Below are 20,370 nucleotides of genomic sequence, written 5' to 3'. Positions count from 1 at the left end.
ATGTGAAGTGCCTTGCGACTCTCATGCCTCGGAGCCGCGGTGTGTGGTGCCAGAGGCCGCTGCTGCATTATAGACATGGCTAAAAATGGGGCCTCAGAAAGGCCAGCAAGAACATTTCGAAGTGCTGGCATAAAATAAAAGCCTCAGTGTGCCTTTAATCTGCCCTGTTTCCTGTCCATGGAAAGCTCTTTGAAGTGCCTGTGCACAGGGCAGTGCTGGAGCACCCGTGACCCAGCTGACCAGGGCCGCGAGGGCTGGAGACACAGCGTGACTGCCCGAGCTGTGGGGCTGCCTTGGGGGGAAGGCATGGAAGGGTTAAACCCAAAAGCCACCCTGGATCGGTCCCCTTCACACTGGAAGGTTCATTCTGTTACTTGAATAGCTGAGCAGGACGTGAGAAAACAAGGCTTCCACTCCAGGAAGGTGATAAGTGCTCTGAGCCCAGAAATAGCACAAAGGGGGGTATGTGGGGATGGGCAGCCAGCTGGAACAGCAAGGACAGGGAAAATATCCTCCCTGTACATGGTATGGCAGCCCTGACCTGGTGGTTGGAAAGGAACACAGGTACAATGATTAAAAAAACAAAAAAAGAAAGTGGGCAAACTCAGTTGCCCAGAGAATCTGTGGCTGCCCCATCCCTGGAAGTGTCCAAGGCCAGGTTGGACCAGCTTGGAGCAACTTGGGATAGTGGAAGGTGTCCCTGCCTGTGGCAGGGGGTGGAAGTGGATGAGCTTTATGGTCCCTCCCTATCCAAACCATTCCATGATTCTATGAATACAGGTAGAAAGATTCTAAAAAAAAATGAAAGTGGTTAAACTCACCCATCTGGTGTCCAAGGGCAAGCAGGGACACCACAGAGCTCCATCAGCAAGAGGCAAGGGATGTTCATCCACATTTTCTCCCAAACACAGATGAACTCCACTCTCAGCACCAGTCCTGCCTTTACTCTCCACCCAGCTGGTCTTCCAGGGCCCAGCTGTGTCCCTTTCCTGACCAGGAAGAGGATGGAGGGGTCTCCCAGCAGAGGCAAACATCCCAACCAGCAGGAATGTCAGAGGCATGTGCAGGACCTCTCACAGATTGAGCTAAAAGAAATAAAACAGGGAAAAACCCCCAGAATTCGTCAGGACAAGCTGTAGCAAAAGATCATCAGGTTCCTTTGCTGAAGTAAAAAAATCAAATCTAAGTACATTTTTCAGAGCCAATCCCAAAGAAATTGGGGTTTTGCTTTCAGAAGCTTTTGTGCAGTTACAAACATGTCAGCCAGCTAAATTTCTGAGTGAGAGACTCTCCAGAATGAAAACTTGAGCCATTTAGTTTTAAAATAAGTCAGAAGGACTGAAGCTGTAATCCCACATGAGTGCTGGGTGGGATTCCTTGGTCGAACTGAGGATATTTTTGCTTGACCCCACATGGCTCAGGCCCAGTGACAGGGACCTTCAGACCCCAGTCCTTGCAGAGGAGTATCAACCCTCAGGGATACCCCAGTGCTCCCTCAGTTTGGAATAGGTGCTAGGATTTTTATGAGTGGCATTTCCCACTTCAATTTTAATTCTTGGTACTGTGGATCACTTCTCAACCAGCCACCCTTCAGAGCACAGGCAGGGGGAAGAGATTCCTCCATGCAACACCTCCAGTGTGAGCAAATTGCCCAAAGATCCCACGGGCAAAGGCAAAGGGAGAGCTCAGCAAACTCATGTACCATAAATTCCCTCACTCCTCCTGTGACAAACTGGTCAGCCCATGTGGCCTGCTAAGGGCACAGGGCTCTCCGAGTCAGCTGAGCATCTCCTCCCTCCCCATTCCCACGGGGTTTATTACTATGAATCATTAAAACACAGCCCAAATGGCCAGGAATTAACCCACACGCTGTCCCAGTGTGCAGCTCCAGTCCCATGTGTTTGGCAATGTCCCAAAGTCATCTGCTGGGACAGTCACAGATGTACCCAGAGCAGCCCTACATCCCCAGCCTCCTCCCACACCTTCCAGGGGCATCCCTGCTCTGTGCCCCTGGGAGCTGTGGGAAAGGGCTTCTCAGCAGAGCTGAGAGGTGGCAGTGGCTGGTTTTGGGTGAGGGTCAGTGCCCCCTGTGCTTGCCCAAGGTCAGGAAGGGGTTAGAGCTGCCCTCACCCCCCACATCTCCTCACCGAGGGGTCTGTCTAGACAATCCTCCCCGCTGGGACTCCCAGGGCCCTTCCACGCACGGAAGTGTTCTGGAATTCTTGCAATTAATTCTCTGTCATCCCCAAAACAGCACTGCTGTGCAGAGGAGTGCCACAGATCAGCAATTACGGGGCAGAGACAGACGGGTAAGGGAGGCTCAGCAGGTCACACCTGCGCTGCTCCAGAGCTGCTCTGGGAGAAAGCCCTTAGCAAGCTCCGGAGGGAACGGCAGCTCCCAAGTCAAACCCAAGTAATAAGATGATCTTGTAGGGGGCAAGATTAATCATTATTGGCAGCCAAGAATGTGCAAGTCTAACAAAAGCCAAAGGTTTTTTTATCACAGTCCAACTGCAGCTGGGAAGACAATGTTAGCTAAGAATCATGAAATCTATTGCAAGAATAAATTTTCTTTGAACCAAACCATAAAATGGGAGTAAAATTCCTCTTAAGGCAGCGGCAGCTCCTAATGGAACAGACATTATTATTTTTTTTCTTGCATGCCAAAAATAAAAAAAAAATAATTTGCTTTAGATTATTAAGTGGATAGATTAGACTCCAAAACGGAAAATATTTACTTGAGCAAAACCTGCTTAAATTAATACCTGCCCTAATGAATTTTTAAGTTTGGGTTTATAATTTAATGGAGTAATGATGTTTTCTGCCTGTACAAACAGGGATCTGTGAAGCCTGTTTACCCAGAATTCAGGCAGGAGGAGAAGCATCTAGGAAAACTTTCCCAGGTAACATCAGTGCTGCTGCACGTGCCAGGGATGAGTCTGGCAGCTCCTGCAAGCCTGGAAGGTGAAGCCAAGGTCCCTCCTCACAGTCGGTCATTAAATTTCCTGGAACGTCTGAGCAGGAGGTCAGTCTGATATTATCAAACACGAAAACTAGTACAGAAAAATGGAAGTCATTTCTCTCTGCAGGCTGATTCAGTCCCTGCTTTCAGGGCAAGCTTGTTGCACTCCCTCCTCAGTGCTTGTCCTTCGCTGCCAGAGAACAGGAGGGGCAGGAAGGGAGTGGAACTCCGAGCATTCACACGGGCTCTGTACACCCAGGTGGAAAACACACCTGCACGATCCCTCCTCTGGGGCAGGCAGTGCAAGGAGGGAGCTGTGTCCTGTCCTGGGAGCTTTTCCCACTGCTGGACACTCCTCTGTGCTGTGGACAATCTGTCTTTCCTCTTTCCTGATCTAGATGTGGCCTCTGCACAGGGCATTTTTTGCATCAGCAAGTCAAGGAAGTACAACGTGGCCGTTGGCTTGCAGCTGGCAGCCAACCCTGACATCCTGCTCCTGGAAGCACACACTGTCTAATAAGTGAGAAGAGGAGAAACATTTTATTACAAACCTTCCTGCCTGGAAGCATTTCTGATCCTGGCTTGAGCAACTCACACCAGCCCCAGAGTGTACACTTGAGTATGTGTCTGATGTCTTTTGGGGAGCAAGATGAGAAAGCACAGGGACCTTGCTGGCACATCAGAGCTCTGCTGCCTGTATTTTCCAGACAGGGACCTTGTTGCCAAGTGCTGGTGAGTGCTGCAGGCTGGTCCAGGCTCTCCACACAAATTACTGGTGCAGGTCTGGTTGTATGTTGTGGGGACAAAAATGAGAGAGAGACATGGACTCAATATTGAAATCTTAAAGCAAAAATGTGGAAGGTCAGATGACAGCGGCAGAGAAGGTGAGAGGCATTTCAGACCCAACCAGCACTTAAATCCAGGTAAGAAACAGGAAGTCTGTGGCAACAGCAGAATCATGGAGGCCATCAGAAAATATCACAAGTTAATCAAGAGTTGGGAGCAAGTAGAGTCCAGAGCTTGCCAGGAAACAACATGTCACCAGGATTACAGGCAAACCTTACAGGGCAGCTGTGATTCTGAAGGCCTGAGAGTCAAATTGTGATCAAAGAGTCGTGCAGGCACAAGAGGAAACAGCATGGAACCCAGAATCCCTCTCCTAAAGGCAAAGAGAGGTGACTGACAGCACAACAGATCCTTCCCAAATCACCCCCCAGGTCCCAGGAGGAATGGATGGAGGGCTGCTCACGTGACACTGACTGGCACGCTGCAAGATTGTCTGTGGGAAAGGAACGAGAGGGGTAATTTTATTGTCATGTACCACAGGGGGGTGTAAGTAAAATCACAGCATGAGAAAATGACAGTGTATCTGTCTGAGGTCATTTGCATGCCCGGATAATCTGTGGGAGGAGAGCCAGAGCTGCTGTGTTTGACAGAGGCAACACAACAATGTGCTTGGGAATTGGCAGATTTGCAAGCCCTGAAACCAATCTCGTGTTTGCTGCTCCCAGAAACCAAAACGACCAGATTTAATCATTTAAGCTTTCAATGATTACACTTTCCTCCCTCGTTATGGGCTGTAAGAGGGTGTCCTCTTGCTGAGCAAGCTGCAGGGATGGCACAGAGGGACAGCCCAGCTTGGAAGGGTGTGCACATCCCAAGGACATGCTCAGGGGACACAAAGGGACTGTACAGTGCTCTGTGCAGGTGAAGGAGCACAGACAGGCATGAAGGCAGACACCAGAGAGTAGCTGCTCTGGGCAGGCAGTGTAGCCCAGTAGTTTTTAGGAGGGATCTGGAAGAAGGAGAAAAGGCTTTGTTAGTGTTTCCAGGTTGCTCCTCCGCTGCAGAGGGAGTAACCTGGGAGAGAAACAGGGTGGCACATTGGAACTGGCACCGCTGGCAGGACAACTCGGTACCTCTGCAGTGGAAAATGTAGCTGCTGGTTGGATGGAGCAGGGCCAGGAGAACAGGCCGTCTGCAGAAGGCACAGGCACTCCAGGGCTCCTGTGAGGGAGATGGTGACAGGATTGGTGAGACAGGCTCTGCATGACCCTCTAACACTGCACTGCCAGAGGCTCCAGGAAAATCCCAATGATAAGGTGTGAGGTGCTCTGCACAGGACTGATAAGTGTGGCAGAAATCTGATTGATCCAAAAACCTGGGCATCCCAAAGGGATTTCATCTGGGAACACAGGGAGGAGGAGCTGGATTTTAGAGATAACCTTTGCACAGAACCATCTAGTTTTCGGCAGAGCCCAGATATGGGTATTTAGAGACAGGTCAAGTCAAAGAGGACAGAGGGGGTGAGTGGATGGTGAGACAGAGACATCAAGAAAGGAGCAGGGAAGAGCAAGCACAAGGAGATTTAAAACTCCTGAGCTGAAGGCAGTAGGTGGGTGTCCACGAAGGGCTGTCAGAAAGCAGTCTGTGAATTAATTTGGACAGTGCAGGACGGGCTAGGAGGAAAGTGATTGCTCTGTGAGTCATCAGCAGGAGATTAAATATGCAAAATTTGTAAATAAGGTCACCCAGAGAGGGAATGCAGAGGAGGAAAAGAGGAGGGCTGGGCAAATGGCCAAGGATGGAGCAGTAAAGCAGCTGACAATACTTGAGGATTGTCAAGCAGGACAGGCACAGCCTCATCAAGGCAGGGGCAACCCTGTCCTGCTCGGTGAGCAGAGGGGAATAACACACCCCCACCAGCAAGTAGACTTGTCACTGCCAAACCCAGAGAGAGAGCAAAACACCTTGTTGGTAGCCATAGACTGGAAAAGACAACCCCACAGCTGTAGCTGGCAGGGAGTTGTGTGGGAGGCTGAGACTACCCAAGCGTTACTCAGCTGCTTCCCAGGCGCTGGAAGAGCCAGAGCTCGTGTTTGTGACTGCAGGGGCAGGAGCAGTGGCATCCTGAGAGCCCCAGCTGACCCCAGGTTCCAGAGCCAGCTGGCCAAACGCCACAGCCTGAGCTCCCCCATTACCTGGAGCTGGCTGGGAAGCAGAAGGCAGCACGCAGGGAACGGCCCCTCATTTGTCAGGGAGGGATTCAGGCAATCTACAGAGGGATGGGGGGGTTGCAGGTGTTAGGCAGTCACCCTGAGAGCTGGAGACAGAAAAGAGAGCCTGAAAAAAAGAGGATCCATTTCTAGGCAGAGAGGCTCTTAGCAAGCCCCAGGCAGAGTGAGGGGAAGGGGGGTTGGGAATGGACCAGTGGAACAATGAGTACAAAACAAAGGGGCTGCAATTAAAGGGACCCATTCTGGCGCTTGAACTGGGTTTAAGCAACTTTGCTGCTGCCTAATCTGAGGCTAATAACGAGCCAGATGTCTTACAACCTGGAAATGCCTGGCCAAGTCAGTGGAGAAGAGCAGGTGAGGCACTTAACCCTAAAAGTTAGTGGTGTAAAGGTTGTTCTGTTTCTGTTTGTGAGTGCACAACAAAGGCAAACTGCTTTGGGGTTTAAAGGTTTAAAGTTGTGGCCTGTTGGCAGCAGGATATTGTACAGCCCTGCTGTGGTGCTGTGACGGGCTGAGCAGCCTCAACATCTCTGTCTGGCACATGCCCCAGAGGCAAAGTTCAGTGAGCTGGGCCCAGGGGTGAGCAGCAGAGGTTACCCCAAGGCCAGGCTCTGTGAAATGCAGAGTTAGCCAGGACAAGGTGGCCTGGCCCCTGCAGGGTGCTGCTTACCCGTTCCAGCAATTCAGAGGTTTTTATACGCAGCCCAATTAAAAGGAAATCCAGTCTGCAAAGCACAGCTTAGTCCAAATTCCCACTACAAGACTTCATCAGATCACTCTGGGCTCTGAGACCACTGTCTCCACACAGTAATAGCCATTATCCCTAGGCTTTGTGTGTGTTTATGTTACCCTTCCATTTTCCCTTCAGATATGACAAGCAATTCCTAGAAAATATGTTATAAACTCTTCTGCTCTGGAGTTCTGCCACCTCTGATTGCATTCATTTGAGCCAAGGATGTAGTTCCAAAGTAAATCAATAAACAAGACTTAAAAGGGTCCTACAGACACAGGCTGGGGGCAGCACCACAGCCCTCCCCCTTCCCCAGTTATCTCTGCTGTGCTTCAACCTAACAAAATAAATGGGTGAAATCCAAACAGTAGAACACTTCCCAAAGCTCCCAGTGCTGCTTTACAGTATGGGAATAGGGGCTAGGGCTGCCTTGCAGCTGCAGGGTCCCTGGAGTCACCAAATCAGTGTGGCTGCTTGTCACAGTGCTGATCTGGGCCGGGGGGAGGGTCTCTCAGGGATCATCAGCAGGGACACACCTCATTGCCAGCCTGTGGTACCCATGGGTGGGCTGCAGCCAGGGTCTCCTGGTTGCCACAGGTGGTCCTGGAGACACCCAAGGAAACATCTCCACCCCCCTGAGGGACTGGAATGGCAAATCTGGAAAGCCCAGATTCAGAAAGGGGCCATGCACCCCACTCTTACTGAAGACATTGAAGCCCCTCAGGCTTGCTATCACATCCAAGGAAGCATATCTAGATTTACCTGGGGAGTACACATTCACTCTGAACCTTCCTTTACACTGCCTGTGGCTCCTCGTACCTCCCAGCACCCCAAGAGCCATTTGGGAACAGGGAATGGTCCTTGGGAGCCTCCCAAGAAGCTGACAAGGCTGTACCTCCTCAAGGAGCTCCTCCAAGGTGAATCATAACAGACCCCATAAGCACAGTAAGGACTGCTGGCTAAACACTTCCCCAGGGAACAGCTGAGAGGTGGGTTATTCATCACCACCTGCTCCCCAGGATCAATGGATCAGGCACACAGGATGAGGATAACTTCCAGAGAAACCCCTGATACAAAGTCTGCTTGTATGCACTCACAGCAGGAGTTACAGAGCACATTAACTCCACTGGTTGAATTATTTGGATTTGGGTGGTTTTTTAATTTCAAAATCTCCAAAGACTGCGTAGACACAACACTGACAGCTCAGCCAGAGAGGAGGGGTGCTGTCAGAACACCCCCTCACTCTGCCACCAAACAACTGCTGGGTTTTACCTGGCTGCATCTTCAACTGAGATCTCCATCACCTGTGTGCTGCTGCTGTATTGGTGTGTCTGCCTGGAGATGACTCAGGACATCTGTCTGCTGTTCCCAGCTCTGCTGCTTTCTCTCACTGTGAAATAAAACAAATCATTCAGAGTGGCAGTGCTCTCGTATTTTGGTTTTCCTCATGGTCCCTGTTTAGTGTGTCCGTGCACTGCTTCCAAATCCAGCACTGTGTGTGCAGAGCCTGATTAGGGGAATTCACACCACCAAAATATACATCCTATGTGCTCTTCACAAGCAGTTACAGCCCTAGAAGAGCCTCCCACACAACACACTGGCACAGTGAAGCTCCTACTAGAGACATGTGGGACAAGCAGTGCCCACGTCTCCTGCACAACAGGCTCACTCAGCCCCGGAGTGCTGTGGGACCTTGCTTAAAGAAACGTTTTCCTGGGAATCAGAGAGAGATCCCACGAATTGCTGCTCTTTTTAGTGGGGCCTGTGCTCATTTGTAGAGCTATGGAGGACATGTCTGACACCACAGAGGAGCTGTGGGCTATCCCAGCCAGCGAAGGAGGCTCCTCTGAGCTGCACTGAGGGACACAACTGCTGGAGGCCATTCCCATGACATTCCCATGTGTTCAGATCATCCCTGTGCAGTACTAGGGAACTGAACTGCACACACTGCTGTGGTGCCTTGGCTTCTCTCTGTGCCTCCAGCACAGGCTGCCCTGCACCTCACTCAGGCAAACCCCAAATTCAAGAGGCCAAATTGTTCCCAGTGTCCATGCAAAGCAGCCCCTTGTCCCTGTACACCCTGTGGAGCAAGGGGAGTGCTCCCACCCTGCCCAGGCTGGCAAAAGCCCCATCACGTGGCCCCAGTGCCACACTTTCTACCAGAGCCTGTTTTCCTGCTGGGGACCACCCTCTGCTCTGGGTGCCTGCAGCACTGAGCACCTTTGAGTGTGCTCAGCCATGGGGTAATTAATGAACACAAGTGGTCACTTCCATTATCTGCAACTTGAAGGCAACTCCGATCAGGTCAGAGCTGGAGCTGCACTGGAGCAGGGCACAGCCACACCTGGGGCTCCAGACCTTTGCGCGCTCGCTCTCCCCGGCTGCTCAGGGAGTCAGGTGGTGCCGTTCCTAGAAGGTGAATAAATTATTATTGCAAATTACTCTGATGAAGTGGCTTTTATTAGAAAGCCAGACACAAAGGGAGCTTGCTGATTGGCTCCCAGTGATGTCATAGCCAGCACAGCACTCAAATGCAGAGATGCGAATTTTCTCGTCTGTATTTTGTGTATAATTTTCATTTTCTCCTGGCAATAAAGACTCACCAGCAGAGTCTTTCACCCCGGGAGGGCGGCGGGGGGGAGTCTGTGCTGCTCAAGTGGCTGATGAAAGCAAAGTGGCCTTTGTTCCTCTGTCTTGCAGGGAACCCCAGGCTAACAGTTTGCACCCACAAAGGCACTGTGGTTTATTGTTCTATTACAAACCCACCACTCCATTTTCTTAGGTGGGTAGCAGAGAAATTGGCATTTTTTTGGCTTGCATACACCTAAAATCATTCTGATCACAGAGATTTTGCTCTTTACAAGCTGAAGCTTAAAGTGCAGATAAAACAACAGCCTGGGTATCATTCTGATCCTCAGCAAAAGGCAAGAATGAAGCCTTAGAAACAATCAGGCAGCAAAATCCAACTAATTATTTATTTTCCAAGTTTCACATCATGGTTTTTCCTCCCTGCAAAGCCACTGTGAATTCTCAGAGAGGTCTGTCAGAGGGGCAGACGCGGTGCCAGGCACGCTGCGCGTCCTCATTTCTCTTCCCTAACTGAACCTCGTATTGAACTTACAAAATTTGCCAGGCAAATGTTCCAGCTTTAATCATTCCTGGATGCAACAGGCACACTGGGACAACTCAAACAGTAGAACCCTGTGTGGACAGCAGGCATGGAATTCTCCCTTGCCTCGCTGAACTGGAATGAACTCCCAAACTGAGGCAGCCACGTGAAGGCTGTGCTGAGCTCTGCAGCTCCCTCACGCAACGCGGCCCCAGTTCTGGGCTCCAGCCCTGCTGGACCTGGACATGGCAGAGTGGAAGGTTTTCCATACTTCCCTCCCTCCCTTATGTACAATCAAGGTGTAAATTTTGCTGGGAAGGCCAAGAGTAACATTTCCAGCCCTGGGAACAGTCTCTTCCCTGTGCTGTGCAAACACTGGGCTCTCCTCCAGCAGACCCAGCACAAATCCCGAGCTGACCTCCGGCACTTGCCCATTCCCCTTTGATTATGGCTCTGAAGCCATTTGTCCTGCAAGGGTAGAAAACAAAACACATCTATCACTTGGAAGATGCCCTGGAAACCCCCAGACAGTTGCACTGATGAAACTGGACACTGAGGGCTGCTGGAGAGCTCAAACATAGCTAGATTTGCTGTTCCCAGACCTGAGGTCACGACTCCCTGCAACATCATCAGCTCCACTTTATTCCAGGTGGCTTGAAGTTGGAAATCATTCTCCCTTATCACTGAAGATTTGCTGAGCTGCCTGCCCTCCGTGGATAACAGCAGCTGCCCTCAGACTCCTGGAGGCTGGATCTGAGGCTTTTGAAGTGCTGAGGGTGAAGGTGCAAGGAACAGGCATCCGGGAAGGAGACTCCTGACTGTGAATCAGAGTTAAAAAGGAATGTGAAGGCAGCAATCCTGGGAGAGGATGCTGGCTGAGACACACGGCCTGCATCAGCAAAAAGGGAACGGGCTCCCAGGTTTAAGACCTGGAACAGATTCAAAACACCCCTTTTAGATCTGACCTGCTTTCCTGTCTGAGGGAGACAGCGGAGAGGAGAGGGAGCCATGAATCTCGGATCCAGTCCCTGCTTTGCCAATGTGTGGCTTGGCCCTACATCTCTCTTTGCTTTTACGGTCCATGTGAGCGTAGAGGGTTATTAAAAGCATCAGAAGAATCTCAAGTAAAACAATTTTATTGTTTTTTAAGAGCTCTGTTATACATCTCTGGAGCTCTGGCTTGGACCACCGCAGACCAGCATCAGGAAGCTCAGAACAGCCTTTGGATATCAAATTACTGCTCAGAACCATATCAAATTCCAAAACTGCAGCTACTGGCCAATAAAAGAAGCCTCTGTAGGACATAACACACCCACACAGATGGCACAGACCACAAAACCATCATGCTGGGCCTAACTCAGCTTCCCTTCCTCACCCAGAGCAGCAGCCTTGCCCCAGTCTGATTCCAGCAGCATTATTCCCCTGGGAAGCAGCTGGGCTCTAGAGGAGAACACAGTCCCACCTACTCATCACTGCCCTCACAAGAGCCCCTCTATTGCTTGGCTTTTAATGACTTTGGGGGTTGGTGTCTCAGGCAGCCCCTCCCCTGCACTTGAGGACAGTATTAGAATCACGTTTGGATTATAATACCCAGTAAGATGTTCTGGGGTGATATGAATCAAAGCCCTGAAAGTGGGATTGCGTTTAATTAATCGTGGCTGACAGATGAAGGTATTGATTGTAGATTGAGAGGTTCAGGACTGGCCTGGGGGATAATTGTTGCAGGGCACACTGTGTTAGGGTGATATTTTCTTCATTTCTGGCGACGTAGGAGGGAAGCAGGGGGAAAATAAGTGAATAATTGCAGCTAATTAGAACTCGCGTGTACATCCCAAATTAATTTGTCTGAATAATCAACCGCCACCAGCAGTCTGATCCAAAAGGAAAAGGAAACAACTGCCCAGAAAGATCTCAATTGCTCCCATAAATTCTGCAGTCCCGGGTCTGGGATAAATGTTTTACAGTGTTGAGGCCCTAAATACAGAAGGAGAACTGGACAAGATTATTGAGTGGAAACACTTGCTTTTGCCTAAGATGTACAATAGGTAAAAAGGGCTGGGTGAAGCTGAGGGATGGCAGAGTGCAGAGAGGCGGCAGACAATGCTCTTGCCTTCACCTTCTTCCCATCCCTCTCCATTTGCAACAGGCTGGACGGCCGGCAGCCTGCCCACCACTCCCTCGCCAGGTGGGACACGGGAGGTGCGGGATGGCGGCGGGGGATCAGCCGGGCCACCGCTGTCGCCGCGGGGTTAATAAGAGGTGTCTGTGCCGGCGGCAGGGGCAGATGGAGGCGAGGCTGCGGCAGCCCCGTGGGCTCCCAGCGCCCGGCCCCGCTCGGGCCGCGGGATCCCCTAATCTCCCACGGCAGCCCTGCTGCTACAAACACTCTCATCACGAACGCAGCGGGGGCAGCTCAGCGCAGACAGGGAATGATCTGGCAGGGGGTTAATAAAAGGACTGGCGCAGAACAAAAAGCCTGTCAACCGCCACAAGATGTGCTCTCCACCCCTGCCGCCCCCCAGGAAATTAAAAACTGCAGCCCGTGGCGTGCGGTGTTCCCTGCGGGACCGGACGGGGCACGGGGAGACGGAAGGGTAGGACGGGAAGGGGGAAGTTGGGAGTCAAATGTTTGTCCCAGCTGTTGTTTCTGATGCGATGTATCAAGCGCTGTTACTCTAAAGGACCAGGCTACCTGGTCTTTCCAAAGCTTATGAAACCACGGCACATTTCAGTGAGCTGTTGCCAGCAGCTGCTCTTGGAGACCATCCACTCGATCCTGCCAGGCTGGAGGGCCAGGCTGCTCTGCCTGACACCGCCGAAGTCCGTGCTAGCACGTTTCCATGGAAATGGGAAGAGAACGAATGCCTGTGACATGATACACCTTTTCTGATGTAGATTTGGACCATTTCTAACATCTCTTTCTAGTGACAGCCTTCAGGATTGAATATTTTGCGGGCACAACCAAAACAGAACAAGAAGGGGGAAAAGACATCTGATGTTACGAATCAAAACCAACCATCCTTTCTGGTGAGCAGCAGTTGAACCTGAAAGCACATTAAACCCCTAAAACAACCTTCTAGGCAAAGAGACCCCCGCACTAAATATAACGTAATTCGCAGGCTCCTTATTTCTCAGAGGCGAACGGTGACGATCTGTCCCTCCCCTCTTCGGCCCGTTTGGGATGAAGTTTCCATCCCCGTCTCCCCTCGGAGGGGGATCCCTGCGCTCGGAGGTTCCCTGGCTGTCGCTGTGAGACCAGCCCGGCAGCGCTGCGGCAGCGCGGGCCCGCAGCGCCCTCTCCCGCGGCTCCGGGGCACCCCCGGCACCGCAGCATCCCGCACACGGGCACCCCCGGCACGGACACCCCGCAGAGAACCAACTCCGGCAGCGCCCAAAACAGCACCGACCCCCACGCACCTTGGAGGGATTTTGGCGAGCAGAGACAGTGTCTGTGCTTCCCTCCTGCTTCCCAGCAGAGCTGGGCAGTTCAGATAAAGGTGAGGAGGTTCACGGAGGCTTTGCTGGGGGCCTGAGTTTGGTATCTGCCAGAGGAGTGAGGAATAAAGCAATTCTCCTCCTCTTGGACGCCGGTCGCTGCTCATCACCCAAGGTGTGTGGCTGCACCTCGAGGTGTCCTGAGCAGCCAAAACCTCACCGGTCTGCTCTTGTACCACCACTGGGGGGGATTTATAGAGCCTCTCAGCAGCTGCTCTTGTCTCCCACTGTCTCAGCACTGTGCTCCAGGCACCTTCGTGCCCACACCACAGACCTGCCTGCCCTGGGACCTCATTCCCGTGCCCGTCGGTGCAGCAGGATACACTTTAGGAGGAGAAACACGAGACATTTGCGAAGCCAAAAGCAAAACAATGACAAATTTTGTCTCTGTAGGGAGTTTGCCTGGTTTGCTTGGGATTATTATCATTTTAAAGGGCAAGTTACTGCTCCTAGTGCTGGGAGCCAAGGAGCTTCATGAATACAGATGCATTGCACAGACAGAATAAATAAAGTTCATCCACAGTTGTCATTTTATATTCCAAGTGGGTGAAAATGAGGTGTCCCATCCCCAGGAGATCCAGAAAGGGCTCTGGCCCCTTCATTAGACCCAGAGAGGAGGCTGGACATTAAACATGGCCTGAGATGCCAGGCCTAGCTCTGTGATTCCACACTGTCAGGAGAGCAATGTGCTGGAGAAGTCAGCCTTCCTCCAGGAAACACCACTCCTGGGAAGCACAGGTTTCCTGGCTGCCAGGAAAACACTTGAAAACTGGAAACACTCCTGCCCTTCCTCAGTGAAAGGGACCAGCATCAGAGCCAGACTCAGCTACAGCCACAGATCATTCAGCACCACATGATGGTTGCTGGAATAAAGTCAGCAAACGAAATGACAAACGAAATCAAATGGGATTTCAATTGACCAGAACATTTCACTCGGCCCAGGGCTCCCTGTGAGCCAGAAGCAGCAGCACTGTGTCATGTCCCAGCCCTCCCCAGCATGGGCACTGGCAGCATCTGGCCAGATGTGCCCTTGGGTCCTACCCTGGCTCGTGCACCGGCACCTGCTGCTGAGAAATGGCTTTTTGCAATATTCCTTCCTGCCACATCCATCCCAGACAGCAAAATTAAACATCACATGTTGCATGTCCTCACAGATCTGCGTGGCCAAGACATCCCCTGCAACACCAGCCTTGATCACCCACCACCTGACCTCAGTCTGTTTGGCACTGAGGGGATTTCCCCCAGGCTTGGGATGGTTGTTCCTTCTCTTGCTGCGTTGTGAAAACTCCTGTGCGTGCTGTGTGGGAGGTGAGAGGTGGGTGGGTGCAAGCCAGTGCTGTGCTGACAGGAGGCTGCTTACACGAGGTTGTAACGGGGCTGAGTCTGCTCTGTGCTCCATGACAAGCTGGCAGCTCTGTGTTTCTCCTGCCTGTTGCTGAGCACATCCCAGACGACCACGTATATCCCTGTCCTCCAAGTGTCATTCATCCTACACCTGCAGTGAGTGTATGTACTTGTGCTTTCAGTGAACTATGAGTGAGCATTTACCTGCTCAATGGGTTCTGCAGGCTCCCAAGTGCATGATTTATCCTCAAAAAGCAGTGTAACACTGTTAGGATCTGCTCATGGTAGTTCCAGGTGGTCTTTTGTGCCAGTGATAGAGGATTTGGCTTTTCTTTGCACTTTTCTGCTTTGCCTGGGTTCTTCCACCACTGCTGGCTATGGTAACATTGAGAGCATCAGCTTCAGGGCATGCAGACAGCAAAAAATGAGAAAGTTCCCCTCTTGGTGCTCTAGGCTGAGGAACATATCGAGTCCAAGAGAGACACGGGTAAGTTCCATGTGCCCCCGAGTCTATCACTGGACATACACCCTCCCCTGACACCAAACATCTCACCAGGCTGCCCTGTCCCCCCCTGGCAGCCCCAAGGACTCCCCTCTATTTGCTCTGTCTCCTGCAGATGTGTTTGTGACACTGGTGGTCCCAGTGCTTGACATGGCATTAACCTCAGGAGGGTGACAGTGACAGTGTCCTGACAGAGCTGTCCTCGCTGAACCAGCACCAGTGCAACCCCTCACTCACTCACTGATCTGGGCAGGCTCCAAAGCCACCTCTCCCTCTGCACTGCCCACAGCTCCCTCCCGAGCTCAGACCAACTGTTATTCCAGCAAAGAAGTGAATCCCAGTAACCTGAGGACAACTGCAGAGCCCCAGCTTTGCAGGGACTGGAGTTTACAGTTTGTACTTCCAGGGTGACATTGCAGATGAAAATCAGAATGCACAGAACACAAAAAAGGAATCTTTAAAAAGCATTTTCTGCTTTAGGCAGCCAAAGAGATGACCAGATGTATATTCACTAGGTCAGCCTTGTCTGAGATATGCAGGTCCTTCTCCTTGCTTTGTCCTTCTGACTCCTTCCCCTTCTCAAATACACCTTATCTGAGTCTCCTGCCATGCAGCTCCCAGGTCAGTCTTTCCAGTGGGCTGCAGGAGCTTATTTGTTAAGTGTCTTCAGGCACAAAGTGGGACTTCCCTGGTGCCCCTCAGTCTTGACAGAGTAGCAAATATTCACAGCTCTGTCTTGCACAGTTTGTTCTCAGATCCCTGCTAACTGCGCCCAAAGTTTGGCTGATGCCCTCTTTCTCTGTGTTTTCCTTTACTCAGAATAAAGATCTCATTTTCCTGCTGCCTTGTATTTACGATCTGAGAGGTTGCTCAGTGTCCCAGCTCTGTACCCTCGTGTCCTTTTCTCGTCACACAGACACAACCTGCAGCACTGTCATTTCAGCAAAATACGCCAAAGGCATTTTGGGGGCACTAACAGTGGCATTTTAAAGTGCTCCTTGGGGATTTGATCTCCTCCTTCTTAGAATACCCTTCTGTCCTTGAAATACAGCTTGAACTTTTCACATGAGACCAAAATTGCTAAACATTCCTGTGCTATTTAGAGGCATCTTTGCTCTGTTGATAGCAGTGACATGCACAGGAAAGCTCTGCTGCCACTCCATTTACTGGCAACAGATGACACAGTCACCTCTCAGTTCCTATCCCTGAGACCTGCTGTGGCTGTGTCACGTGGATGTAAATGTCTCCCTAACAGTTTTCCCTTTGGAAGGGCTAGATGAAGGCTTGAAAATACATGAAAGGTTTGGAAGGAATCTGGAGTTTACACATCCTAATGGTCTCTGAACTGGCAGCACATGCCTTTCCTGGGTCAAGTCCTGACCCCGGGAACCCAGCAGGTATCTGCCACAGGCTGTTACAGCAAAGTAGGATTTCATTTTAGGTTTATTCCCCCAGCTCTTGTTAGCAGACTAATGACTTTGTGATTATGATTTGCCTCAGCTTCTGTCTTGAAGATGTGTCTGCACCTGCCTGAGAATGTCACTGCTACTGCACCGACTGCTGCCCCTCCCTGCTTGCTGTGCTGCTGAGACACTGAATAACCTGCATGGGAAACCCTTCCCCTGGGGTGAAGGATGGCAACACTCCCCTCATTTCACAAAAAGGCCAAGGGAAACATTCCTGAAAGCTTCTGCCAGCCCAGGATATGAACCTCAATCCCTGCTCAGAGGGATTCAGGTTTAGCTCCCGTTTCTGGCAGCTGCTGAACGGGACATGCAGCACCAACCAGCCCTGTCTGGAGCAGGGCAGAACCTTGTCCTACCTCCCTTGCCTGTTACCCAGGAGCAGCACAGGGCTCCCAACTGTTACTCTCTGTCCCGCCAGGCAAGAATTGCTGTTTCAGTGGGAACACTGAAGGCTGATGGAAATCTGACAGTCCATGGCTAAGCTGCACTACAGCGCCAGCTGGGAAGTGGGTGGTAATGAATCTTTTGTCAAATAGTTAAACTGCCTTTTCTCCACATTAATTAATTCACACAGAACATATCCCTTCATGGTTTCACAGCTGCAAACAGAGCCAGTCTCTCCTCCCCTGCACTATCTGTCAGTTGTACCACAAAGAGTGGAAGAGCTCGCTCCGTTGTTACTCACAGGATGAAATCATGGGGGAAAAAGAAAATCCCTGCCCTGGCTTTCAGTTCACCTGATGTTCTGAGCTGCCCCACATCGATTTTTCTACAGTTACACCCAAACAGCTGGTTCTGCCTTGTGTTTTGAGCTGACCCACAGGGCCATGGCCGCAGGCAGGAGCCCCACCACAGACTCACAGCCCGGCACTCAAGGCACAGCCCAGTTCTATTTTCAGCCCGAATTTACCTCAGTTTGTACTAAATTCCAGGTGTCTGTTTGGTATCTCTGCCGCAGTGGCAACCCTCAGATCACATTTGGCTTCCCATGGACCAGATCCAAGGAGTGATGGACAGCTGGATGAGTGCCCAGCTGAAAGCTCAAGAGCCCAGCAGTGAGAAGCATCTCAGCACCTGTGTCTCAACAGAGACAGGAACAGGCACTGCCCTGGAAACCCAGCTGTCCGTGGGCTCCTGCTCCTCATCTGGTAACACAGATATCTGGATAATCTCAAAGCCTGGTCATCAGGTGCTTAGTGCACAGCTGTGCCCTTTCCCAGCCCAGTGTCCTGTGTAGCTGCCCAGACTTGTCTTTCTCACCTTCAGCTGCCAGTTAAAGTGCTAAATCCACAGCAGACTCCAAAGAGTTATCAGCTCCTTTCCTGTAAGGGAGCTTTGTTTGGGAAGGCTTCCTCACACACCTCCATATTTGGCATCTTAGGACTCCACTAGAAGTGAAACCCAAGCTCAGTAACACCTCTCCTCTCCAGAGCAGGACACAAGGCAGTCACAGCACGTCAGAGCGTAGACTCCCAGAGCCCCCAGTTTCACCTCTGGAACAGTGAGATACCTGGGAAAGGGAGAGCCAGCCATCCCTTCACTCCTCACCCTCCAGACACAGAGGACTTCACAGCCCTCTACAGCATTCCTGGGGAGCTCAAAGGTTCCTCTTTAGTCAACTCTTCCCTGTACAGAGGCTGGTCCAGAAGAACAACTTTTGTTCTTCCTTGCTCATTTTTTTATACTGTGTAGTTTTTGAGGTCGATGGGCAACCAAAACTGTCCTTGTAAGCCTGTGTGTGGCTAAAGAGAGTGTTCTGTCAGCAGCTGATTCCTCAGGAGCAAGTCATTGAAAAGTCTAAGTGTTCCCTTTGGAGATGAATGACCTCCTCCAGACAGTAGATGGAGTAGCCACTTGCTGCTGAGGTCGTCTGCACATGTGATGTTTCAGCTTGAGGCAAAACAGGAAGGAATAAAGTGACCTGACAATCTGTCTTGGCCTCTGCTGAGAAGGGAAATGTCATTGCAGTCATTTCTGAAATCCAGAGAGCAGCAGAGGTAGAAAAGCATCAGCTTGCTTTCTTCTATATTTGGGTAAAGATGAAGGAGGAAGAGTCTTTCTCAGGATGTCCAGCATGGAGAGGCTTTCAGTGCCTTCTCTCTTCCCTTTAGCCCATCTGCCTTGTCTTGCAGAGCACAGCAGCATGGGCCATCAGAGCTATAGGCACAACAGCCATTTCTCCAGGAGCATTCAGTCCTGCAGGATTCATGAAGCACCATCTCCGAGCTCACAGAACAGACACAGCATAAATCATATGCAGACTTGCAAAAGGAAGTCTCTGGAGCCTGAGCTGGTTGGTCACCCAGCAGTTTCCCTGGGAACCCCCCTGGTTTTCACTTTGATCTCTTTTGGTTAGTGACCTTTTCTTGTCATGCACGTTGTCCAGCCTAGAGGCAACACATCCTCACAAGACTTACAGGTGCCACAAAACTACAAAGGAAAAAGAAATTTCACACTCACAAAGCCTCAGCAATATCTGTGCAGTCACTAAAGCAAAAGCAGACCTGAAACAATACTTATAAAAGGACAGGTTGTGTTCTGGATTTCTGTGGTTTCCTGTGTTTATAGTTTTGTTTCCAGATTATAAGATACTTTCTTTGAAATCTTTTTCAAGCCCTTCCTCATACAACCAGTTTCAACACTCTCTTGCTTCTTCACCTCCTCTTTATTTTATAAAATATTTTCTGGGTGTTCTGACTGTGCATCACTTTTCTCAGCCATGTTTCTACTTCTCTGATCATTGTTTCTTTGTGAAAGAGGTTAGAGATCTCTTCTACCAATTCAGACAAATCTGGTTCCATGTGCAGCCACAATTCCAACCCTGGTTTCATTTTACACCAAAAACTCCATGTCCTGTGCTTCCTGTCACTCACACAGAAGGAAAATACCAGAGACGACTCTGTCACAGCAAATTCTGTGGCTCAGACCTCTGTGGACAGATCTAGAGCTGACAGCTTTGCCAGGCACCACTATTTATGAGCTGTGCCTGTTAACACACAACACAGGGATGTATGTGAGCGCTTTACAGAGTGAACTATGAAACACACTAATAGGTTTGGCAGTCCCAGAGGTGAAATTCTGAAGCAACTGCCTCTCTGAAGACCAATACACACACTCATTGCAAAATCTGATTCAGGGTTCAGTTAGCATGTTAAAATATGCTCAGCTCACAATATTGCATAAGGCACATCCTATCAGTCAGCAGATCAACCACCCCTGGGAGAGCAGAACAGTCCAGACTGCCACAGCCTGGAGTTCCTGGAGCTGGAGCACAGTCTGGGCTCACCTGGCTGGCAGGTGCTGAGGAACAGGCAGGGCTCAGGAGGGTGGAGCAGGGGAGGCCCTGGGGCTGCTCTGCAGTGTGTGACTTCTGTAAGGCAGGACCCACCAGGGTGAGCAGTGTGTACCTGATGTCACCATCACCTCCTGCTGTCCCCACCCTGGGCCATCCTCCACAGCTGTGGGGGACTGCAATGGCAGAATGGCAGCTGAGCACAAGACCTGCTCCCCACAGAGACAAAGCCCGTGCCCGAGCCCCACACTGGCTGCTCCAGACAGGCACGTGACACTCACTGAACGGGAAACACAAACAGGCTGTTTCCATACAATGCTGAGAGCACGACTGTATTTTTGCTGGTCAAACTGGGGGGCTCTCAGCCACAGATAAAGCCTTTTCCCTCCCTTCTGCTCACAGAAGTCTGACTTGAGGCTCTCCAGTCCCCCGCAAAGTACCCTCAGCAGTCCC

General features: G+C 50.9%; 1 long non-coding RNA gene across 12 annotated transcripts in view; it reads right to left on the bottom strand.

The window, feature by feature from the left end:
• The window catches only part of LOC116792915, a 103,564-nt gene that overhangs the window by 77,741 nt on the left and 5,453 nt on the right, over positions 1-20,370 (bottom strand). For all 12 annotated transcript variants that reach the window (XR_004359304.1, XR_004359315.1, XR_004359314.1 and 9 more), the window contains exons 3-4: positions 7,982-8,099; positions 822-1,085 (exon numbers count right to left, since the gene is read on the bottom strand). This is a non-coding gene — a long non-coding RNA (uncharacterized LOC116792915). The remainder of the gene's footprint in view (positions 1-821; positions 1,086-7,981; positions 8,100-20,370) is intronic.

This window comes from Chiroxiphia lanceolata, chromosome 12 (genome assembly GCF_009829145.1).
Source record: "Chiroxiphia lanceolata isolate bChiLan1 chromosome 12, bChiLan1.pri, whole genome shotgun sequence".
Classification (NCBI taxonomy): Eukaryota; Metazoa; Chordata; class Aves; order Passeriformes; family Pipridae; genus Chiroxiphia; species Chiroxiphia lanceolata.
Note: the sequence above shows the minus strand (reverse complement) of the source record. Positions and strands in the feature narration are given on the sequence as shown.